At 39.0% G+C, this 14,098-nt stretch overlaps 1 long non-coding RNA gene across 3 annotated transcripts; it reads right to left on the reverse strand.

Moving 5' to 3' along the window:
* Positions 1-817: 817 nt before the first annotated feature.
* LOC309344315 lies at positions 818-14,089 on the reverse strand. Of its 3 annotated transcripts, XR_014157684.1 has the most exons (5): positions 13,794-14,012; positions 12,134-12,211; positions 6,077-6,159; positions 4,099-4,222; positions 2,636-2,722 (listed from the first exon to the last, which is right to left on the reverse strand). It is a non-coding gene; the product is annotated as an uncharacterized lncRNA (long non-coding RNA). The 3 variants fall into 3 exon arrangements; XR_014157682.1 differs by lacking the exon at positions 4,099-4,222 and having other exon boundaries at positions 818-2,722; XR_014157683.1 differs by lacking the exons at positions 4,099-4,222; positions 6,077-6,159 and having other exon boundaries at positions 822-2,722; positions 13,794-14,089.
* Positions 14,090-14,098: the final 9 nt, after the last annotated feature.

The following is a 14,098-nucleotide window of genomic DNA, read 5'->3' on the forward strand; positions in this document are numbered from 1 at the left end:
TATCTTTCCACTGCCATCAAGTTGCTATATGACATAGCATGTGCATTGCTTGACAAAGTCTCCCACTTTTGATTCTGCCTACATTTTAATGCAGAGACCAGCAAGAATTTGGAAAGCATTTGTGCTTCAAGTAAACAGATTCTGGGAGGAGCTCAGGGTGTGCTGCTGGCTGCTGCTGCTGCTCAGCCATGAAGAGGGTACAGACCTAGTCCCCTCTGCACCAGATCCCACCCTCTCCTCTCTCAAACCCCACCCTCTTTTGCAGAGGCAAGTGCTGACAATTGCACTCATCCTTCAGTCCTTGCTCTCCCTGGCAACATGCCTAGAAGTCTAGATCTTTGCAACAGAATGCGCAGTGGGGGAGGGTGAAAACTCTGAGCAACTCCTATTCTGATTACAAGCTTTTCCTACATGTGATTAGTCAGAAATAATAGCCTAAAGTGGTGGAACTAGAAATATACTGTTAATTTGAGAAGTATACCCTTTTAAAAAAACCTGGCAAAGCAGAGGGCTCTTAATTTACCCAGTACCTGCTACTAACTGCGATGAAGATGATGTCATTCTCAGAATGTGACAAAGGGCTAATAGTATATGCAGTAAAAACAATGAGTCAACAGTTTCTATGCCCTTGAGGTCAAACTTTCCACAGATTGAAAGTAGCCCATTCTTTTTTTACACACAGGATTTGCAGTTATTAGCTACTGCATAATAAAGAAATGTGCAATGTCAAGATAACAGAGGAACAAAACTTTTTTTGTTCAAAGTAGAAATCCCTGAAAGTGTTTACTGTGACAAAAAAAAGGAAAGAAGAAAACATTCAAACATTTTAGAAAACTAATTCTTGAGCCTTTGCCTCTCAAAGCAGTGCTAAGAAATGCTGTGCTTCGAAAAGCAATGATATACATATGCAGAGTTGCAATATGCAACCTCGATAATTCTGAGAACCCAACTTCCTGTAAGGTTGAGAGGAGAGGTTCACTGTTGCTGTTTAAATGGCTTCATCAGCTCCATCTCTATGTGGGAATCTTCATAAATATATCAAAGAGAACTTTTGTTTTCAGCAGTAGAGGGTAAGAAGCTGCTCATTTCTGAAGATGTTTTTGATTATGGCCATCGGTTTTGGTTGCTTGAAAGACAGTTAAACCATGAGTCTTGTCCGTTATATTTACTCAGAAGCAAGTCCCACTGGTTTCATTGGAGCTTACTTCCAGGCAAGACTGCGGCCTTGAATGTGAAAAATAACATCAAGTAATTGGATGAACCTCAATGCCTCATTAGCTTTTATTTGTAATAGGCCTATGTACAGTGGTACCTCAGGTTAAGTACTTAATTCGTTCTGGAGGTCCATACTTAACCTGAAACTGTTCTTAACCTGAAGCACCACTTTAGCTAATGGGGCCTCCTGCTTCTGCCGCGCCACCGGATCATGGTTTCTGTTCTCATCCTGAAGCAAAGTTCTTAACCTGAGGTACTATTTCTGGGTTGGCGGAGTCTGCAACCTGAAGCGTCTGTAACCTGAAGCATCTGTAACCCGAGGTACCACTGTATTTGGTGAAATATTGTCTGTCTTTTGTATTAACTAAAAATTAACTAATTTGTTTAATGCCAATTGCACTCTAATTTTTCATACCACCATAACAGAAAATAGGGATGGTGGAGCAAGACTGTGGGGATGAGAGAAGTAGCAGGAGCCAACATTCTGTCAGTCTGGATTACTGATATCTAGTTAAGAAGAAAACGTATATAAGCCGCATTTAGCATCTTGCCTGTACAGACCTCTGGGTGTTTAGTTCTGTTTGTTTTTTGTTTTATACAATACCTGTAAGGATTGTTCTGCTCTATAGTAGCAACTAGTAACTAAACTGAATGGACATATTAAAACTGAATGAAGGCATATTGGCAGCCATGTTTATATACTGTTGAGTCCATTCTATCACCCTCATTAATTTCTTTATGGCCTCTAGAGAAGCCACACTCAAGTTGCTCCCAGTTAAAGCTTGCATTTTACAAAGGGTGGTGGTATCTGGTCATGTCATGGCTCACTGACTTGCTTAAATAATTTGATTTCCCTGGATCTGTTCTGCTTCAAATCCCAGGCATGAACTTCACTAGCTGACCTTACAGGGTTCCTCTGATGATAAAATAAGAGGACAAAAGGAAAGGTGGCTATAAATATTTTTTGAAAAAATTGTTTTGTCTGAAAATACTTAGTAAAATACCACCCAATATATATAACTCATCTAACAATATGTTCCAGTAATTTACTAAGTGTGTACTCGAGAAGAACGATAGCAAACAGTTATAACATGCTTTACAAATTGTTGCTGCCGATTTCCTTTTCATTTAAAGTGTCTTTTCTTTCATTATTACATTACAGATTGATGCTTTATTGAACAAGGAATGAAATCTGAAAAGGTTGTTGTAACCACAGCATTGAAAAAAGCAGCTTCCACAGTTTCATCAACAAATCCAGTACTATTTGGCTCTGCTGCTATTTGTCAGGTAACCAAATTTATCAACCCAGAAAAGCCTAGGATTTCACTAGCTCAGAGTGGCCAGGAAGGCCTATTTCATCCCAAATAGGAGGAAAAAGACACCAGTTGTGTTGTCATAGCATCAGAGCCAGGGTCTTCGTTCCTGGTCCTGTAAACTGCTGTGCCCATGACGCAGCTCATGGGATTGTTATGAAGAGATTTCCTCTTATAAATGCCACAGAAGGTGTCTGTAAAAAAACACAGTGAAGAATCAGGCTTTCATTTAGCTGCTCAACTATGGTTAGAGAAACCTAACTTGAGCCATGCAGGTGTTAATGTTTGCATTACATCTAAAAAAAGAAAGAAAAACAATCATAAAGATTCTTTGGCACCCAGGCCTAAATGGCATGTATATGGAACTAAAGGTCAGTTCGCACAACCCTGGAAGCACAGCAGAGTGTGGGCTGACTGAAGCAGCGTTACAGGGTTGCCCAAGGTACCCTAGTCATCAGAGTGCATTGCCATGAGTTCAGTTTGCCAACAATTTCATGTGGCGCTGTGCATTTCTGACTCATGACCCCAATATGTGGTGAAATCTCAGGAAAAAATGCAGCGCAGACCAGCTCCTTATTATTCCCTCCCCAAAGCTAAGTACCATTGATAAGTGGGCTTTCCATAGCTCTTTGCTTTGCAGTTTGAAAAGAGTATATTCATTGTGCGCATATATAATTTGCTTAAATAATTTGCTTAAATAATATATAATTTGCTTAAATAATATATAATTTGCTTAAATAATTTGCTTAAATAATTTGCTTAAGATATATATATCTTTTCCTCTAGTTTTCATCACTGTGACCAAAGGTCTGGGAGATTACTACATCATATTTCACATCCTTTCTCACTTTTGTACATCTATATTACTGGCCAATATGAAAACCCATTTGGATTTATTTTTAAAGGACAATCTTCTCTAAAGACAAGTGTGTGCTTTCCTAGACATTCCCTCTTATAATATGTATTTATTATTACATTCATATACCATCTAAAGGTGGTGTACATGGTTCTCCTCCTCCCTATTTCATCCTGACAACAACTCTGTTGTGGGAGCTTCATATCTGCTCAAGGTGCTATTTGTCTTTTTTAAAAAAGAAAAGGAATTAAATTTTCTTTTAGTGTTGATTTATTTATTTATATTATGTGCATTTTCTTTCTTTTGTTAAAATCAATATGGGGTGGGGGGTGGGAACAGAGCCTAGCTCTTGGAGATATGTCATTTCAAGTTAAAATGATTCCGCTCACAGCAATGTTATTCCCTGTTTTGCTGCTGTTATGTAATAGTGAGAGAAAACAAGAGAATACACAGTATATGCTTTGGATCTGCATACACTCATAATGCAAACAGTGCTTTGTAAGATTCATTTTTTATGCTTGGTTACTGTCAATTAACAGTACACTTGTCGCATAAACTTTAATGTGTTCCTACAGCAATCTGCATCGTATTGATATATTTTTTTTAAAGAGTATGGCACTTTGAAAAAAATGCTTTTCAGATAAATGCACAAAACAAACATCTCAAATCAATTAATAACATAAGAAAACATGCTGGAACAGACCAATGGCCTACCTAGTTCATATTCCAAGAGGCCGAATAGATGCCTCTGGGAAGACCACAAGCAGGACATGGGCAGAATAGCAGTCTCTTACTCATGTTCCCCAACCAGCAACTGGTATTCAGATGTGTACTGCCTCTGTTAATGGGTGATATATAAACCAATAGTGATGTTTGAGATGGGGCAGACTCATGCTTCAAACATGGCAGCATTGCAGCTTACCTGGATGTGCTGTGGGGCAGCCAGGTGAGGGCTACACAGGTGCACCTGCGGCAATGCTGGATTGGGCAGTGGCAGCCTCTCTGGTGCCACTGTGCAGGTCCAACCTCACCAGCACTTTTCCCTGTTTGAGTAAGCAGTTGTTCATGCTGGTTTTGGGAGGGTGGCTCCATTGCATCACATGTGCTGCCACTGATGTAGCCCTTACGACCAGTAGTTATTGATAGCCTAATCCTCTATGAATTTGTCTTATCCCCTGGTAAAGAAAACCAAGTTGGTTTTCATCACTACACTTTGTGTAGGTGGATTCTGTACAATGTGAGAAGAATTATTTCCTTCTGACATGTACTGAGCTTCTTACTGTTCAGCCTCATGGGATGATTCTGGGTTCTAGCATTATGAGGGGAGAAGATAAATTCTTTTTCCACTTTCTCAGCACTATGTGCAATTGTATACCCATTTATCATGTCCATTTGCCTTTTTGTGCAAAATCCTTTTTTATGTTTGGAGATCAGAACAGTTGGTCATTCCTCCACAAAGAACTGAATAGTAAAAGAAATTCCAATAACTGCTAAATATCAGCATGAGTCACTTTGGAAACTTTTAGATAAAACTCATTTGACCATCTCTAAAATATTTGGTGTGATGTTGCTGCTGTTTTATAATATAGAACAACTATATTTATTCCACTGTAAAAAACAGAAAAGGAATAAAATAGCACAAAATGAGAAAGGACATTTTGTATTTTGTTCGAACCTGTTTGCTTAAATGCTAGTGTGTGCCGGATCATGACCTTAGTGATTACATTGGTTAATTAATATTTATTATTTTAGTGATAGCAATTGTTTGCATGTCACATTGAATATAATTTTGCCAGAAAAGCCATCTAGAAGTTTTTTGTTACTTAGTTTAACAAGAGAAAAAGAGTTACTGTAACTTGGTGGCCTTTGTTAAGAGTACATTACTTCAGAAATATCTTGCTTTTCTAATACAGTAACCCAATATATTTTATATTACGTGCTTTTATTTGCATAGAGTATGTACTCATTATTAACCTTTGAGCCTTATTCTCTATTTTTAAAAAACCCTATACAATGCCAATTTTTTTAAAAAAAATAATACTCTGGAGGTTAAAATAGCAAGTGCTGTATACAATATGCCCTTTCCCCTTCCTTGAAGCATAAAAAACCTATTTGTACTTGAACTGAGACACCAGTGTAGTTGCTTATTAAACCACTAAAGCTACACAAGCTAGAGGAAAGTCTAAGAATCAGGGTTTCACACACTGTCTGCATGGATTGTATAATCTCAATAACACAATTGTGTTCTGTTTGGCAATTGTGTCAAATGAAGAAATATGCTATTGGGAATCTAGTAATGACAAAAACAATAATGAGCCATATGGCAGATTGTTTATATTTCCCCAGGGCATGCAATAGCTATATTTCTGACATACACACAAAGACTGTTATAGAATACTGTCTTTTCAAGTGAAGAAATAAAAAAGAGCAGATTGTGAAAAAGCAGATTACTGACAGTTTTCCTTGTAACTTTAAAACAGAAAGCATTATTGAAATGAAACCAGTTGAGCAGATCTAAGAGAGTTGCATTTGGCCTCAATATTTTTGGTGAGAGGAAGCATACACATCAGTCCTATGTCCTTCTATACAATCTTTGATGCAAAGAGAGTCAAGGCTGAAGACGTTTTATGATAGCTGCAGGCAGATGAACCCAGAGGGATGTTTCACAGCTAGCCTCACAAACGTAACTTACACAATGAAGGTGCTGGAGAAACAGAAACAAAGCCAGCAACTGCCTTTAAAGTTGCATCTCAACTGCTATCTTGAATATTTGGTCTGAAAATAATAACAGCAACAATTGTTATTTGGGGTTGAGTTTCATTCAGCCCTTTAGAACAGATTTGGGGAGAGTGTGGGTCATGTGGGCGAGAGCAGGGCCAGATTTAGGTTTGATGAGGCCCTAAGCTACTGAAGGTAATGGGACCCTTTATATGTCCAGCTGTCCTTTGTCAACAACAAATTGTTGCTGTTTTTTGTGTTGAATATATGCTGTAGGGTAATTTATGGACCTAATAGGTATCTAAAGGCATTTTATTTGTTATGTATACCCAGGTTTTTTTCCTTTAAAAATTTTGGGGGCCCCGAGAGAGTGGGTACCTAAGCTGTAGCTTGTTTAGCTTATACGTAAATCCGGCACCGGGTTTGAGGAGGAAGAGAGAGTTCTGTGGCGTTAAGCATAAATCCTTGCTCTGATGGGGCATAGTTGGATACTTCCCAGTACTGATAATTTATACCTTGCCCTCCTTTTGCAGTAGCAATACTTTGGGCATCTTACAAGCTGCTAAAATTACCAAATAAACAAACCCCAAAAGAATAAACTACTAAAATATAAAGAGAGACAAGTGCTGAGGATAAAAACTTCTCAGGCAGGAGTCTAGTCCACTAAATACAGGCCAAAAATGGCAGGCCAGAAGCCTGCCAGAAAAGAAATGCCTTGACTAACTGACAAGAAGAGAGAGAGAGAGAGAGAGAGAGAGAGAGAGAGAGAGAGAGAGAGAGAGGTCCAACCCGACCTCCACTGGCAGTTCAGACAAGGGCCTCTTTTGCACCCCAACTGACAGGGCACCCCCCAATGTATATAAAACATAGTTCCCCTTGTGTATGTTTTATTTTACATCAGAGTGCCCTAGGCCTTGTTCCCATGTAGCAGTGTGAGAAAATGGTCTCCTTCCTACCCATGATATTTGCTCAGTTTTTTAAATTCTCAGAGGCCTATGGATAAGAGTATGAATTATCCACGATGAGTCTAGCATCAAACTGATCTACTTCACCAGAAACTGTCAAGAGCCATCAGTCAATAGCCTGCTTGGGCCTGTATCCCAAGCTAGTCACTGAGTCGGCTTGTGGGTTTTATCAGATGCCACTTTTTAAGATGAGTCAAGCAGCATAAAATATGCAACAATGCGCTTAACAATACCTGTTGTCAGTAGAGTTTGTCATTTGACTGGCATAGATTATTTGCTACTGTGTGAGTGAAGTTTATCTCATTTGTGTCATATTAGTAACTAGTGGTTCTACTGAGAATAGACAAAACAATAATATTTAGGTTTCAATGATTTGTTAACACTGTAGTAGGCTTAGAATACTACTCTTGTGTTTTTTAGAAAATAAAATAAAATTAAGCAAATTTGCAATGTACAGTAACTGGGCCAGATTCAACTAACTAGGTGTGCTTGTGGGAGTCAGCACAGCAAGTCCTGATAATGCAATGGGACTTTCTCCTCTTTCTTCCCTCTGTGCATCCTGTACACCCCCCAAAAAACACCCCTCCCCTCTCCTCTCCCTAGAACACTGTCAGTGCAAGCTCTCCTTCCCTCTCTACAAAGTGGTTGGAAGAGCACTGTGTTTAATTCCTCCTACTGCTTCTCAGCTTTTCAGTAATTAATACAGTTAGTTTGGTTTTATCTGCATAGTAGCCATAGGCCTTAAGAGAAATTCAAGATACAATGTATGCATCTATGGAGACCTAGTTTTCACACAAAGAATATTTCTATCCATGGTATTCATGTCCATATTTACAGTGTTACAGTTTTATTCTCAGACTCTTTTGGGTTGCTGAACCGTTGAGTGACTGGGATGAACTGAAATGACAGCTCTATAACAATATGGCTGTAGTGGAATCCCCTTTTGTAAGGGTGGCAGGAAACAAACGGCAGTATTGACAAGACCAAATTGTCCCTGAGTTGAGTCTGTGCCAACAGCTACTGCCTCTGAAATTACTGCCTTTTTACTTCTTCAGCCAAGGTGGCTCCTGGAAGTCTATTTGCTTTAAGAACTGTATGCTGCTAACACATGTAGTGCATTCTGACTAAAGAGGCAGTACCTAGATGGCAGGCAGGCCGTCTCCTTGATTTCTATATAAGCTCTAAGCATCAGCATATTATGATATTAGCTACTAAGGGAAATTGATGTGGGGTTTGTGTTTTCCTCCTGAGATATAGAGGCTCCAAGTACAGAGAAAAAACAGCTGACCTCTCACAGGCTAGTCCTAATTTCTCCTGCCCCCTGCCACTGCTATTTGTAATTAAAAACAGAGGTATAGTCATTCATTTCCATTGTAAATGGTAGTTTGCCCTCAGCCTGGAAATCAATGCTAATACAGTGGTACCTCCGGTTAAGTACTTAATTCGATCCGGATGTCCGTTCTTAACCTAAAACTGTTCTTAACCTGAAGCACCACTTTAGCTAATGGGGCCTCCTGCTGCCGCCGGAGCACAATTTCTGTTCTCATCCTGAAGCAAAGTTCTTAACCCGAGGTACTATTTCTGGGTTAGCGGAGTCTGTAACATAAAGTGTATGTAACCTGAAGCGTATGTAAACCAAAGTACCACTGTATTATAATAAAATTGACTCCCAGTTTGTGTTCTTTTGTTCTTTTTGCTGGTGACCTGTTTTTGCAAATTATAATCCATTTCTTTTAATTGTAATATGTAGACATTGAAACAGTTCGTTTTTAAAAAGTGGGAAATAGATATCATATCTACCAATATACTTGTACTTATTTCCTGTGTTTAGATGTAGCCGCAGTAATCCTAATACCACAATGACTAGAACGTATAGCTGAAAGCACAGCCCTCTGTAAATCATCATGTATCAAAATGAAATATACACATCCTACAGGATGCTGCTACAACTCTAAATTCCTTCCTGTTAGCAATATGCATATATTTTTTAAAGTTTTTGTGCTGCACTAAGCATTGGCCATGGAACTTCACTACTGTGAAATACACTGCAGTATAAAACAAATAAGCTATCACCAATAATTATTATTTTTCTAAATTGTTACATGTAAAAAACGTTCTGTAGTCATAGAGACTGTGGGTGTTTCCAGATCTGGCAGCACTTAGTCCTGGTCTATTCTTATTTTGTCATTGCAAGCTGTATGAGGAATTGCACTTTTCTTTTCACATATTGAGAGTTATAGCTATCTCTCTCTCTTTCTCTCTCTCTCTCTCTCTCTCTCTCTCTCTCTCTCTGCTTTCTTCTACATTCCATAGAGGGTGTCAAACAACTGTGTGGACGCCAAAGGAACAATTAACCAGAGTATGCCATTTTTTATGCCATTTGTTCCAGATCAATTTTAAAAAATAATTTCTGAAGTGCTCTTTGAATTTCTAAGCTATCGTTGATACTTTGGCATTAAGGAGGAAACAGTAAAAGTGGGAGAGGGGATTCATGTGTTGATAAAATGGTGTTAACTGGAAAGGCTCTGTGTTTGCGTGTGCACACACACTGTTCTTATTAGGTTTTAAATATGTGCTAAAGTACTTTAAAAAATTAAGCACTATTGCTTAAATATTTCAACTTATTTAAGGCAAAAGAGTGATAATGAAATGGTAATTTAAAAAAAGTATGGCTAAAATGGCACACACTTGGCACCATTTGGATAGGTGCTAAACTGGAACGCCTTGGTGTCTATACTACCTAGCAAGCACCTTCCCATATGCAATCTTGATATTTAACAGAGAATGGACCTCTTGAAATTGTCCTGAGTTTGAATTGTTTTGGGCTCACAGAGACAAGTTATTAGCAGCTGATCCCTAGCCTGGAACTTTGTATCTGGTGACAAGCCAAAGCTTAGGCTAGGAATTTCCCCCAAATGCATATTGTAGTGATCGGAGATGATGAGTGCAGAGCCATTTCAGTTTTCTGTTTGTATTCCATCTTTTATGCATTTTGCAAATGCAGTTTTTAAAACTGATGTTTGTCATCTTAAGCCTAAGGGATAGGGTGGGTGTGAAATCAAACTAAATGATATCTTAATTCCATATAATATTTAATCATTAACAATAGCTCTTTACAGTGTGTTTATGTCTAATAAATTATTGTTACATTATGCATTTCTCATCTCTCTCTCTCTCTCTCTCTCTCTCTGTCTCTGTGTGTGCGTGTGTGTCTGTGTGTGTAATATTACAGTCCTTGGCTTAAGAGTGAACAACATGATACACCCAGAGTCAAGATCATATCCCCTTCTGTTTTATTACTTGTTTGACAGAGCACCACCTTGTGGACAATAAAAAGCTACTGGTAAAAGTCAGTTAAGATCATCACCACTCTGCAGTTGGTATATATTTTTTAACTATTTCAGAAATGATACTGTACATTATATTCAATACTAAAGTAGCAGAGGTATAGAATGAAAATCTATGTTAGGGTTAGGGTTATTTGAACTCCGGTTCTTGAAGCCATGTACCGCTGTTCCTAAATGAGATGACAAAAGGCTGAAAAGCTACAAAAATGGAGAGAACTCTGCAAACAGAAAACAAGCCGATTAGTTCTAGAGGACAAAAGTGAAAGTTATTAACAATTAAGAGGCATTTGAGTTCCTTTACATTGTACATTTTTCACTAAAGTCTTTCCCAGAAGACCTACACAATGGTAATTTCGTTCCTCTAATTACTAATAAGTTTATGTTTATGTCTGGCTTATCAATCTTAGTCAACCTTTTGGCTCCTTGTCATGTTGCATCAGGTCTAGTATGGCAAGATATATAGATGAAATCTTTATATTTTTACATACCTGTGGAAAATAATACCTATACTGGTCAGTGGTGCTACTCACCACTGTTCATGGCAGTCTTCAGCCCTCTGTAAAGCTGAACAGGAATTACCCGTTTATTAAAAATCCAGAACATTATGAAATCCAAGAACTTGCAGGGGAAATAGCCTATGTCAATATGGCAGGGCCACAGTGTATTACGGCTTGCTCTTGGAGTGGCTGGGACTTTGGGGGGTCTTTGTATTGGCTCTTCTTCAATGACTATTGGGTTTCCTGTTGGGTTGGTGGTATTTTTCCTGCATGAATAATTTTCCTTTACACCAGACTCTGAGTGTTGTTTAAAGTTTTTGATACACTGCTACAGTTTAGTGGTATTAACTTTTCAGATGTCTGATTTTTCAAAGTACATTTCAAAGTACCATTCAAACAGCAATTGAAATCCTGTTCACATTTACTTGGGAGTAAATCAGCAATCATGTTTTCCTTCTGGGAGCTCAGAGGAGATGCTCACAAGTCTTTTAAAATCAGTAATGAAGAGGCTTGAGTTCTCAAACAAACTTCCATGGTAGTGAGACCATTATGGGCCAAACTGGACATGACAAGAAATCAATGATTGCAATTTTTATGTAAAAGGTATAAAATTAAAAACAGCAGCTCCTGCAAGCCTAGGCCTGAATTAAAACTGCACCACTGGGGGGGTGGGGGCTTAAATCCTTCTTAAGATGATATTTGCCATGAAGTGGGGTGAATTGGAGTTATGTTAGGAAGGCCCAGGAGGTCTGAGCCTAAGTAAATAAAAAAGTCATCAAGTGTTTACGCCCTCTATGGAGCCCAATTGTGCTTTTTCTTTTACAGCCTGCTTGCTGGGTCAGGTGTCCAAATTGTAATGTTTACACTGTGGATCAGGTGTTGTGTGTTAGGCCAGGGAATTAGCCAGCAAGATTGCCACAGTCATATGTTTTGGTTGTGGGGCATCTTTGAGAGAAGGAGGCTTTTTGTTAAGAAGACAGCTTGGAGGAAAAGGTTTACCCCCATCCCTTAATTGCCAGTTTGGATTGGGGAATGAGTGTGCCAGTTATACCTCACTATATCTATTTATCCATGAATTATCTCTAACAAATGCAATATAAAATGAGCAATGACTTACCATACAAACATAAGAACTGATACCTCATTATTCCCGTATTCACATTCATTGCACTTTTGTTTAATAATGCATTCAACAGTAGATGTTTCATGTGTTTGACCTTACATGCTGCTTGTGCCTGAGACCTTTGACATGCATGGGTCATTCTGGGTCTCCTCAGAGTAACATTGTGCTTTTGCTGGCCTGCAGCTGCTTAACTTTCTTGGGTTGAATGATATCCTTCCTGATAGTGCTTCCTGCTCCTAAACCAGAAACAATGGTTGCAAGTATATTCTGGGTTAACCTGCTGACACCTAGAGCTTCCTCACTTCACACAACCCTTTTTTGATGGACTTAAGCCTGGTTGCTACCCTTTGATATCAAGTTCTTTAAGGGTCCCCTTGATAGCAGAAATCTTCACCACTGACTCACCTTGATTTTCTTTTTCTTTTCTTGGTGGTGCTCATAATTTCAGGAGTCATTTAATCAGCACCAGCAGAAACTTGTGCCATTATATGGGAGCTCACCAGCATTCCTTTTGTGGACATATTCCACTGTTTCTCTCTTTCCCAGCCAGTAACAATACCAAATCTCTGCAGCAGAACTTCATCAGTGAGTGATTCCTCTTGCAAGTAATGGAACATTAACATATTTTTGCATGCCACCACAATCTCTGAGCGGTATGAGATTCAAGAGGGACCAGGTACTTACCCAGGGTTTGTGTTTCCTTGGAATGGGGACAGTGGAGACTGTGGTGTCTTTAGGATATATGGTTTATTTACACATATATACAACCTGAACCTATGATGAAGGGGTTCACAGCATTAACACCTTGAGGGTGTTAATTTTCTCCCATAGCCGCAGCCTTCGTGTCCAGCAGAAATCAGGCCTGGTTCTATCTCCCAGCTGCCCAGCCTGTAGCCTTGCTTCTACCTTCTAACTCTGGCTCTTGTCTTTCTAACTACCAGCAAGTTGAGGGAGAGGTTCTCACCCATTTGCTGTCTAGCCCAGAGCCGCTTCCTTTGTGAAGCTAGCCTGGCTATTCCAGGAATTGAATCCATGCTGGATCTAGGAATTAGAAGGGGGCTCAGACATAACAGCCTCCCTCAAAAAACTCATAATAGTATGAACAACACGACTTTGAAACCCTACGAAAATTGAAATAAGGGATGTGTTTTGTACTAAATATTTTGATAATTTAAAGCAGATAATTTAAAACATTTTCTCTAATTCCCTTGGAAGCATTAAACAATATGACATATCCCTCTGTGATAATCTTCCCTTTGATAATAAGTTCTTAATTTAGGCAGGATCGCTATCCTTCCACATAGCTTTTCAAACTAGTTTGAGGGGTAAATGTTTTAACTCCTGCTTTCATTGTTTCCATCCTGCTTAAATCTGATTCAGCAGACAAACAGAAATCCATACTTTTGTAAAATCAGGACCACAAGCTTTTCAACCATCTTACATTCTCTCCTAAATAGGAAAGCTTTTCTTAGCTGCAGACATTACTGTTGCCATATCTTACCAGTGTGGGCTTACTAGGTGGGCTACGCTGTATTTTACAGTGCAACCCTAACCATGGCTATTCTATAATAGAAATAAATCCTGTTGAGTTTGATAGGGTTTACTTCCAGGCAAGTGGGACTAGGAATGCAGCCATAAACTGCAGTCCCTGATCTTCTAGGCCAGTAATGTCTTTACTGCTGAGGTATTGTGTCTCAGCAATGCCATTCATCTTTCCCTGCCACCTTATTCTCTCCTCCACAGATTCCCAGGTACTCACACAAAGGAATAATACATTGTAGGTGATGTAGTTGCTTCTGTATTTCCATATAGAGATTTTCCATCCTATCAGCATCCCCGCTGATTATTACAGCCCAATGAATTCAAGTGTGTTTGGGAGTTGCAAAGGCTCCCCTATAGATCTGTGTGATAAAAGCTCTAGAAAAGGCTGCTCCCTTTAGAGTGGTCTGTAGCAGCAGTAAACTGGTAATAAAAATATTAACGAGAGACTTGATCACTTCTTTTGAGCCAAGCACAACATAACCATAACAGCTGCAGGCTCCAACTGTTTTCAACTGTCAGGCC

The sequence above is a fragment of the Podarcis erhardii genome (assembly GCF_964252035.2).
Source record: "Podarcis erhardii genome assembly, chromosome: 6".
Taxonomy (NCBI): Eukaryota; Metazoa; Chordata; class Lepidosauria; order Squamata; family Lacertidae; genus Podarcis; species Podarcis erhardii.